A 10,907-nucleotide genomic window follows, 5' to 3' on the forward strand; every position below is an offset into this window, starting at 1 on the left:
TGAAGGAAGGAGACATCAAAGAAATTGGTCCTTTTACAATAATTGCTGGATCATTAATGCATAAACTCTTTCAAGTCTAAAATTTACTTTGACACAATTGAGTTCTTTACCCATAAAGTTGATTTGAATTTTTCTGCATAAAAATAATTTGCATGAAAAAAGCTTATTGAGTCAATTATTTCCATAGAGCATTCCCATTATTGCAGTTCATACATCCCTAGAAGTGATTTCTTTCAACCAAAAATTTGATGATTATAACATCCATTCATTGCCTCAATGCAAATCTAACTTTGAGATCTCTGAGTGAAGAGAAAAAAGGAGACAACTAATTGGTTCTTTAAAATCTCGCTCCCTATCGCTTCTCGGCCTTTTGGCTATGATCAAGTGTAGTAAAATCTCTCTCCCTAAAGAAGTAGCTAGTCAAAGTAAATTATGGGGAAAGAAGATGCCTTTTGGGGAACATCTATTTGACTCTATCTATTTGTCCCAGTTGCACAGGGACACATGGCAGCCTCTTTGACTCCTCATCGTTTCCAGGCTAAAGCCAGGAAAAGCCAAAGACAAAGAGGTGCTGTATTATAAGAGGTAGTCCACGAGTCCCCAGTGACTGGCCACAGAGAAGCAAATGGTAGCAAAAGGACACAGGTTACAGGGTTCCAGCCACAGACCCAAACTTGGAAGACATACAAGATATAACACAGTGGGACAGTAACTGCTCTTTGTACATTGGTGAGGGCAGCTCAAGGATAGGACACATGACAGTGTGCACAAGTAAAGGAGAAAGACAGAGACCTGGATTTGGGGGAGGGACCTAGAACCACTTACTTGAACTGTACAGTAACCTACAGCTTTATAAACATCTGGAGCTTTTTATGTAAATCTTTCGATCATTGCTCAATGATCCACATAGTCTGGATCAGTTTTAACCAGTTTTCCAGTAACAGAAATGTAGGGTCAATCTTAAAGGAAATCATGGAAAAAAGGAACAACAAGACCTATTTGTCCCGAAAAGTCAAATATTAAAGAAACTAATGTATGTACTAATAGAAGTAGGCACTTTTAACTAAGATACCTAAGGTGCTACTTCCTATTAGGGGTAAGATCTAATATTAATGACTTAGTGAAACCCTAAAACGTCTAAAGAAGAGCAAAAAATAAAATATAAGACAGGGAAAGTATAACATACCACTCTAACATAAGCTAAATGCTACACTACCTTGAATCAAAACTTAACACTGCAGCATTAATAATGAATCTCTAAAACCCAAGTCAAGATTTGACCTTATTTTTAATTAAGAAAATTACAACATCATATCAGAATGAACTCCTAAAACTAAAATCTCTGAATCAATAGAATGAACTGAAAAATATAATCTACTAAGGGATATTGAAAGAGACATGAACATGGAAACAAACAAAAAAAACTAAAAATAAAATGGTGAGAAAGTTAAAGATGGAATGATTGAATGAAAGATATAAAACAGAAAATTCTGTACTGCTGAGTTGCAAAATGAAACAAGCAAGGAGCTGAACTGATAATGGGGCCAGGGGTCAGGGACTCACAGTATATGTCCCCACAGTTTTCTAATCTGGTGCTTTCCTCAAATATAATTTTTGTGAGGATCACAAAGAATTGAAAGTGTATTTAGAAGAAGAAAGTAATGCAATAAACGACAGCAGTTAAAGCAAGGAGTCTAAGAGGAAAGGAATAGGCACAGAGTAGAAAGTGGGAATAACTTTGGCAGCTTTTTATCCTGTCCTTTTTGATATTTAAATCTTCCCATTCTCTTGTTCCCTCCCTTAGCCTCCTGAAAGGTTGAAGATACTTTGAATGCTAAAGGCCCTGACTCTGGTGTTTTCCATTTCCACGAGACTACCATGGCACTGGTGGGATTAAGAAGAATTAGGGTTTGCTCAGTGGTCACTTAAATCACTTCACTTTGATGCTTGCCTTCCCCCGCTACCCCTAAAATAAAAGGAACGATATTAGTAGGGCACCATGAAAAATCTCCCTTTTGGAGTTGTACTACCATTATTAGGACTGGTGCCTGGCTTGGAACTTAGTTTCTCGTAAGCCCTTTTATGTTTCTCACCCTTTTTAGTCTGCTGTTGCTTTATTGATATCACCCATTAATTTCCTTTCTACCTGCCTATTAAGTATCTTAGTGTTAGCATTATATTACAAAGATTAAAATTCTGGGGATGAAAGGTTTGAATTAAAAATGTTTAAAAGGGACTGCAGTATGGCAAGTGAATAAATCTGCAGCAACTGACTGAGACAAATTTTTACAAAATAATTGTTAAGCTCTAAGGATAAAATTGCTGTTTTAAAGGCTTCTTTAAAAACCTTTTCATTAGTGATTTCTTTTCATCTAGGATTTTTCTATATGATATTTTTATAGGATTTCTTTTCATATAGGATTTTTCTATATGATAGGATTTTTCTTGGTATATGGATATATATGCATATATAATTGGTATACAAATTAAGCATTTACTGATAAAGAATCATAAAGAAATGTATTTTTAAAATGACGTCCATGTTTAATATTTAGTTTTAGGATTCTATATGGGGTGGTTACTCGTACTTTAAGAAACTAGGTTGTAGAGATTTAAGCACAGCGACCACACGTGTGCGGCCTTTCGACTGCTGCACGAGCATGATCTCAGAGGCCAGCTAAATGACTTTGGGCACCAGAAGCTTCTTGCAGAAATGTCTCTAGACTATGAACTGAGCCACTGCCCCATGATGCACCAGGAGGGGAAGCGTTTTTCTCTCTCGCCTTTTCCATTTTATGAGCACCACAAAAGGGAAGAAAAAGCTTGCTGTGATGCAATTTCTGGCAGAAATTTCCCTGGACTTAGTTACTAAAATACAGAAATCTAAAACCACGCGGCCGCTGTTGCAGCTGCGCGATCTCATATCTCTTAATTGTCAGCAATGGAAAACATTATCAAATGGTTCCTTTTCAACAGGTCTGAATTTGGGGGGGGATCTCCAAATAATAATAGTGATTTTTTGTTGTTGTTGAAATATTGAAGGTAATCAAAGTAAAGTGAAATCTATTAGCTACACAGGCGGGGGGGTGGGGGTGGTGGGGAGGTATACTAGGGCTCCTGGTGGTAGAATATGTGCACTGGTGAAGGATGGGTGTTGAGCATTGTATAACTAAGACTTACGACTGAAAGCTCTGTAACTTTCCACATGGTGATACAATAAAAAATATAAATAAATAAATAAATAAATAAATAAATAAATAAATAAATGAAAGAAACTAGGTTCTACATAGGCAATACTGCCCTCTGAGGATACTGAAATGGCAGTGAGTGTGTAGCGAGGATATCAATAATAGTCTTGGGTATTTTCTATTTGTTCTCTTAAAGTAGCTAAATTTGGGGCCTGAGGAATAGTGCAGAGACCAGGGCTTTTGCCTTGCACACAGCTGACCCATATTGATGCTTGCATCCCGTATGATCTCTCAAGGATCTCAAGGGTGTAATTCCTATTCACAGAGCCAGGAGTAAGCCCTGAGCATTTCTTGGTGTGGCCTAAAAACAAACATAAAGTAGAACACAAAACAAACATACAAAATAAGTGGGGAAGGAATATGGAGTTGAATTGCATTTGGTTTGAAAAGGGGTTGGAGGCAAAATTGATTTGTGGATCTCTGCTCTAGATCTTTCAATTTTAAAAAGATGAATTCATTTTTGTAAAAGAAAATGGACACGTGTACTTGTTTTAGAATAGCCACTCCCAAACAAAAACACCAGAATAGAGCATTGCCAGAACTAGATAAAGTATCTCATCGAGAATTGAATTAATCCTGAAACTTGAAATTCAAATAAATTTTGATGCTGCATTTAGGTTGTAATTAAATTACTACTGGTTTTGGAGTTTCAAGACCTTCATTGGAATTTTGCCTTAGCCAACTATTGTAAGTTCCTAGAGACTAGTTTTCATATCTTTAAAATAGGAGTGATATCACTTCAAAAAATAAGTGTAAAAATTAAATGTGATTATTCACTGAAAATGTCTCACATATAAGACATGTCCCAATAAATGAAATTGGAAGAGTTAATAAACTTTCTTAAAAGCTAGTTCCTTAGAATTCTATTTAAAAATAAACCATTTAGGCTTTCTATATGCAAATAACGAGAGAAGAATGTAACACGAAAAAAGCAATCCCATTCACAATCATGCCTCAGAAAATCAAGTACCTCAGAATCAGCTTAACTAAGGAGGTAAAGGACTTGTACAAAGAAAACTACAAAAAGCTACTTCAAGAAATTATAGAGGACATGAGGAAATGGAAAGATATCCCCTGCTCATGGATTGGGAGAATTAACATTGTCAAAATGGCAATACTCCCCAAAGCATTGTACACATTCAATGTGATCCCTCTAAGGTTAACCATGACATTCTTCAAAGAAATGGAGCGAACATTCCTGAAATTAATATGGAATAATAAGCCCCCACGAATAGCTAAAGCAACTCTTAGGAAAAAGAATAGTGGAGGAATCACCCTCCCCAACCTCAATCTATACTACAAAGTAGTAATAATTAAAACGGCATGGTACTGGAACAAAGACAGAGCCACAGACCAATGGAACAGGCTTAAATATCCTGACACACACCCTCAAATATATAATCATCTAATCTTTGATAAGGGAGCAAAAAATGTGAATTGGAACAAGGAAAGCCTCTTCAACAAATGTTGCTGGCAAAACTGGACAGCAACATGCAAAAAAATGGGCTTAGATCTCTACCTAACGCCATGTACAAAAGTCAGGTGAAAGTGGATTAAAGATCTCAACATCAGACCAAAATCCATAATACATACATGGAGAACAAGGTTGGCAAAACCCTCCACAACATTGAAGCTAAAGGTATTTTCAAAGATAACACACCACTGGCCAAGCAACTGAAAACAGAGATAAAAAATGGGACTACCTTAAACTAAGAAGCTTCTGCACCTCAAAAGAAACAGTGACCAAAATACGAAGACAGTCTACAGAATGGGAAAGGATATTCACCCAATACACATCTGATAAGGGGTTGATATCAAGGATATACAAGGCACTGGTTGAACTCTACAAGAAGAAAACTCCCAACCCCATCAAAAAATGGGGGATGGAAATGAACAAAAATTTTCAAAGAAAAAATTCTAATGGCTAAAAGACACATGAGAAAATGCTCTATGTCACTAATCATCAGGGAGATTCAGATTAAAACAACGAGATATCATTTCACACCACAGAGACTGGCCCACATCCAAAAGAACAAAAGCAACCGCTGTTGGCGTGGATGTGGGGAGAAAGGGACTCTCCTTCACTGCTGGTGGGAATGACGACTGGTTCAGCCCTTTTGGAAACAATATGGATGATTCTCAAAAAATTAGAAATTGAGCTCACATTTGACCCAGCAATATCACTTCTGGGAATATATCTTGGAGAAGTAAAATGTATAGTAGAAATGGCATCTGCATTTCTATGTTCATTGCTGCACTGTTTACAATAGCCAGAATCTGGAAAAAACCAGAGTGCCCAAAAACAGATGACTGGTTAAAGAAACTCTGTTTTACATCTACATCTACACAATGGAATACTATGCAGCTATTAGAAAAGATGAAGTCATGAAATTTGTATATAAGTGGATCTACATGGAAAGTATCATGTTAAGTGAAATGAGTCAGAAAGAGAGGGACAGACATAGAAAGATTGCACACATCTGTGGAATATAAAATAATATAGTGGGAGACTAACACCCAAGAGTTGTAGATATAAGGATTAGGAGGTCTGCCCCACAGCTTGGAAACTGGCCTAACATGCTAAGGGAAAAATGCAGCTCAGATAGAGAAGGGAACACCAAGTAGAGGATGTCGGGAGGACCCATTCAGGTAGGAAGATGTGAGCTGAAAGTCATAGTCATAGAGCAAACATGATGGCCACTCAATACCTCAGATGCAAACTACAACACCCCAAACGAGAGAGAACAAAGGGGAATGCCCTGACACAGAGGCTGGGTGGGGTGGTGGGGGATGGGGTGGGGGTGGTGAGAGGGATACTGGGATCATTGGAGGAGGTGCATGGGCACTGGTGGAGGGATGGGTAAATGATCACTGTACAAGTAAAATGCAAACACAAAAGTTCATATGTTTGTAACTGTACATCACAGTGATTCTCTAATAAAAAATTTTAAAAAAAGAGTTCTAAAAAATTTTTTTAAAAAGCCATTGAAACATTAGTCGCAGCATACCTTCTCATGAAAATTATTTGCTTTAGCTCTTAACACTGAGAACAACAAAATTAAAGTGCGTATTATAAACTATTTTTGGAATTATTTTGTTGATCATAAATATCTTTGCAATAGTGATGGTGCAGTGAATATGTTTTATTCAGTTATCACAATTTGTATCACCAAGTTATTTCCTTGACTGTATTAATATCTACTGGACTTTGTTGCAAGTTTAGAATATGATTTATACTCAATTTTTTCCCAAACTGACTTTAATGGATTCCTAAAATACCACAATACCTAGCATGAGTTTGACATCTTGCAAATCAAATGTCCAGAACTATTGCATTTTCTGGACTAGCTTCAGAATACTACTTGTAAGACATATTTGTGCTTACATGGTAGATATTCACTATGCTTTCTCCCAAAATGAGGTCTTGCCTTTTGTCTCAGAATAAGTCTAAAATGAGTTTTCATTAATTGAGTTTATTTCCTCAGTAAATACTTAGACCCGTATTTTTCTTTAGAAATACTTCTTAGTGTAGATATTTTCATTATGACAATGTTTTTACTGGGGTGGGGGGAACATCAAGAAAATTACTTCAACCTTTCTGACCCCTACAAGTTCTGCAAATAGGAAAACAAATGTGAATCAGGTATTTCTGTGAGCAGATAAACAGAGTACTATAGACTGTGAAAAGATAAACAAGTTTGAGAAGAGCTGGTATAGTATAATTTAGTTTCTTCTATCAGCTATCTGTTATGCTTATTTCCTAGCAAAGGAAGACAAGCAGCATATTTTAGCTATTAAATAAAATACTCTAAGCCACCACGCAAAGCATCACTGTAAAAATCTTAGGACATCCTGCCTCTCTCCCTATATGCCCTACTTTTAAGAATAAAAGAGATAAGTTTAAAGAATTAAGTTACATAGTGCATTTCTCTTCAAACATACATTAAAAGGAAAGGAGGTAGGATTAAGCAAAGAAAAGAGTGAATTGAGATGCAACATCTCAGAGTTAAATGTCCCTGCAGAATGGAGAGCATATTGATAATTGACTGAAAAAAGTTGTCCCCAAGATAATAACCATGTCAGGCCTTTGTGCAAGATCCTGATAATCAGAGGTCAATTGCCATGGATTGATTGTAACCTTGAATGAGGAAACTCTAGGTAGTCAAGTTAATGCCCAATGTACTGACAAATGAGGATGGTCTCCAAGTAGCAAGGGTAGAAAGGTCTTTATTCCCAGACAGGGATCTAAAGGGAAATCACTCAGAATCAACCAAAATGCTAGAAAGAATGAATGAATTTTCACTTTGAGAAACACAGAGTTTCCAAAAAAAGTTTTGATTCATTTTAACGCAATTTTAGTGATTGTGTTCTGGGCATTATGTTAGCACTGTAGCACTGTCATCCCATTGTTCATCAATTTGTTCTAGTGGACACCAGTAACATCTTCACTGTGAGACTTGTTACTGTTTTTTGGCATATCATATATGTTAAGAGGACATTATGGCATCATGTTAAGAGGACTAAATTTATTTCAAAATGAGGAAATCTTTAATACTTAGGTAACCAAAACTTGTGGGGAGTTAATATAGGAGTCAATTACTTTACATCAAGAGAGACTATGATATGTGTCTTAAAAGAGGCAAAGTGATCTAAAGAAATTAATGTAACCACCAGAGAAGTGGTTGCATGGAGCTATATTCACAGAAGGCTTGAGAAATAGGAGGTACATGAGAGGAACCTTAAAGAGTTGATTGTATTGAGACAAAGAAAGATAAAAGACTTTCAGGAAAAGGGAATAAAGCTATGTTACCAGTGGGTTCTTAGAAACTGTTCATTGATGAAGAGCTAAGAAATCACTTAAAAGCTAGACAGTACATGCTTTTATTATAGAATTCATATTACAGTCACTCAGGTGGAGGGAGCAGAAATAGTCTGTCCTTAAAAATTATCACCAACAAAATGAAAGAAGCATATACTCCCACACCACAAATCTTAGATAAGAATGCATATTTCTTTATCTTTCATAAATCTAAAACTAGTCTAAGGTTCTTAAAAGCAGTAGGAGTTTCCACAAAACTCAGATTTACTAGGATAAGTGTAAATAAACAAGTTATATGATTGGATAAATCTCCCCAAGTGACTGGTACCTAAACTCTTATGCATTAGAATTAAAAGAATAAAATCGATGTCTTTCTCCACTGTGTACATACCTTTTCATCTATACTAGTTGGCATCAGTCCAAGGAGTAAAATCTTTAGTGATCTATATGAAATGCTCAATCAAATTCACAACGTTGCCGTCCCTAGTTTTTAATCCCACCCTCTACTTCCACCTCTACTCGGAAAGCAAATCACACCTATGACCATACAAAATTCAGAGCAAACCTTCTCATGGTGCTTCCTCACCGTATTTGTACCATTTGGTGTTCGATGTTGATAACCATTGGCATTCATGAGTTCAAATTATTTCATTATCTTTAGGTAGACTTAAGTCCTTTTTCTGTGTGGATATTCTATACAGAATCATTTACTTTATTTTCTCTAAAACTACTTTATTTTCACTTTTAAAAAGCACTTTGAGTTTAAGCTTGGGTGTTTTTAGATAATACCGGTAAAGTTAATTTTCATCTGTGGTTCTGATTTACAGATTCCTTTTCCTATTGACTTATAGGACTTTTCTTATTTTCTTATTCATGAGCCAGGATTTTTTAAAAAAAATTTTAAATTTTATTGAATCACCGTGAGATAGTTACAAGTTTTCCTATTTGGGTTACAATCTCACAATGATCAAACACCCATCCATCCACCAGTGCACATTCCCCATCACCAATATCCTTGGTATAACCCCCTTTCCCAACCTCCCCCTATCTCGATGGCAGACAATATTCCCCATATATTCCCCATACTCTCTCTCTCTCTCTCTGTCTCTCTCTCTGTCTCTCTCTCTCTCTCTCTCTCTCTCTCTCTCTCTCTCTCTCTCTCTCTCTCTCTCTCTCTCTCTCTCTCTCTCTCTCTCTCTGCTTTTGGGCATTATAGCTTGCAACACAGACACTGAGAGGTCATCATGTTTGGTCCATTATCTATTTCCGGCATGCATCTCCCATCCCAACTGGTTCCTCCAGCCATCATTTTCTTAGTGATCCCTTCTCTATTCCATCTGCCTTCCCCCCTCCGCTCATGAAGCAGGCTTCCAGCTCTGGGGCAACCCCCCTGGTCCTTGTATCTACTAACATTCCAAGTCTGAACCAAGAAGACCTTGAATACCTGAACAGACTTATCACCATTAAGGAAATTGAAACGGTAATAAAAAGTGTCCCCAAGCACAAAAGTCCTGGCCCAGATGGATTTACTAGTGAATTCTTCCAAACCTTTAAAGAGGACTTACTCCCAATCCTCTTTAAGCTTTACCAGGAAATTGAAGTATCGAAAACACTTCCAAACAGTTTTTATGAAGCAAATATCACCCTGATACCAAAAACAGACAAAGATACCACAAAGAAAGGGAATTACAGACCAATATCCCTGATGAACACAGACACAAATATCCTCAACAAAATATTAGCAAATAGAATCCAACGACTCATCAAAAAGATTATACACTATGACCAAATAGGATTCATCCCAGGGATGCAAGGATGGTTTAACATTTGCAAGTCAATCAACATAATTCAGCAAATTAATAAAAGAAATAATAAAAAACATATGATTATATCAATGGATGCAGCGAAAGCATTTGACAAGATTTAGCACCCATTTATGATGAAAACTCTCAGCAGAATGGGCATTGAAGGAACTTTCCTCAGTATAGTCAAAGTCATCTACCAAAAGCCCACAGCAAGTATCATTCTCAATGGGGAAAAATTGAAAGCCTTCCGTCTAAGATCGGGCACAAGGCAAGGTTGCCCGTTTTCGCCACTCCTATTTAATAGTACTGGAAGTCCTGGCCATAGCAGTTAGACAAGAAAAAGATATCAAGGGCATACAGATAGGAAAGGAAGAGATCAAGTTATCACTATTTGCAGATGATATTATACTATACTTGGAAAACCCTAAAGACTCTACAGAAAAGCTCCTAGAAACAATAAGTCAATATAGTAAAGTGGCAGGCTACAAAATCAACACCCAAAAGTCCATGGCTTTCTTATATACAAATAATGAAAGAGAATAAAGAGACATTAAAAAAAATCCCATTCACAATAGTGCCTCAGAGAGTTGAGTACCTTGGAATCGGCTTAACCAAAGAGGTGAAGGACCTATACAAGGAAAATTACAAAACACTACTTCAAGAAATAAAGGAGGACACTAGGAAATGGATACACATCCCCTGCTCATGGATAGGGAGAATTAACATGATCAAAATGGCAATACTTCCCAAAGCACTATACAAATTTAATGCGGTCCCTATCAGAATACCCATGACATTTTTCAAAGAAATAGACAAACCACTCCTGAAATTTATATGGAACAATAAACCCCCATGAATAGCTAAAGCAATCCTTGGAAAAAAAGAAGATGGGTGGCGTCACCTTCCCCAACTTCAAACTCTATGTACCTACCAGTGTTTCTAAGTTCTGTAAGGTAAATGTATTTCAATCAGGTTCACCTTATTTATGAAATATTTCTAATAGTACCATTTGAGTATGGTTTTTTACTAACAATG

The 10,907-nt window shown here is 36.7% G+C and overlaps 1 pseudogene; it reads left to right on the forward strand.

Annotated features, from left to right (window-relative positions):
• The first annotated feature begins 354 nt into the window (after positions 1-354).
• LOC129402714 (U2 spliceosomal RNA) lies at positions 355-516 on the forward strand (annotated as a pseudogene).
• The last annotated feature ends 10,391 nt before the right edge of the window (positions 517-10,907 follow it).

Source organism: Sorex araneus, chromosome 2 (assembly GCF_027595985.1).
Source record: "Sorex araneus isolate mSorAra2 chromosome 2, mSorAra2.pri, whole genome shotgun sequence".
Taxonomy (NCBI): Eukaryota; Metazoa; Chordata; class Mammalia; order Eulipotyphla; family Soricidae; genus Sorex; species Sorex araneus.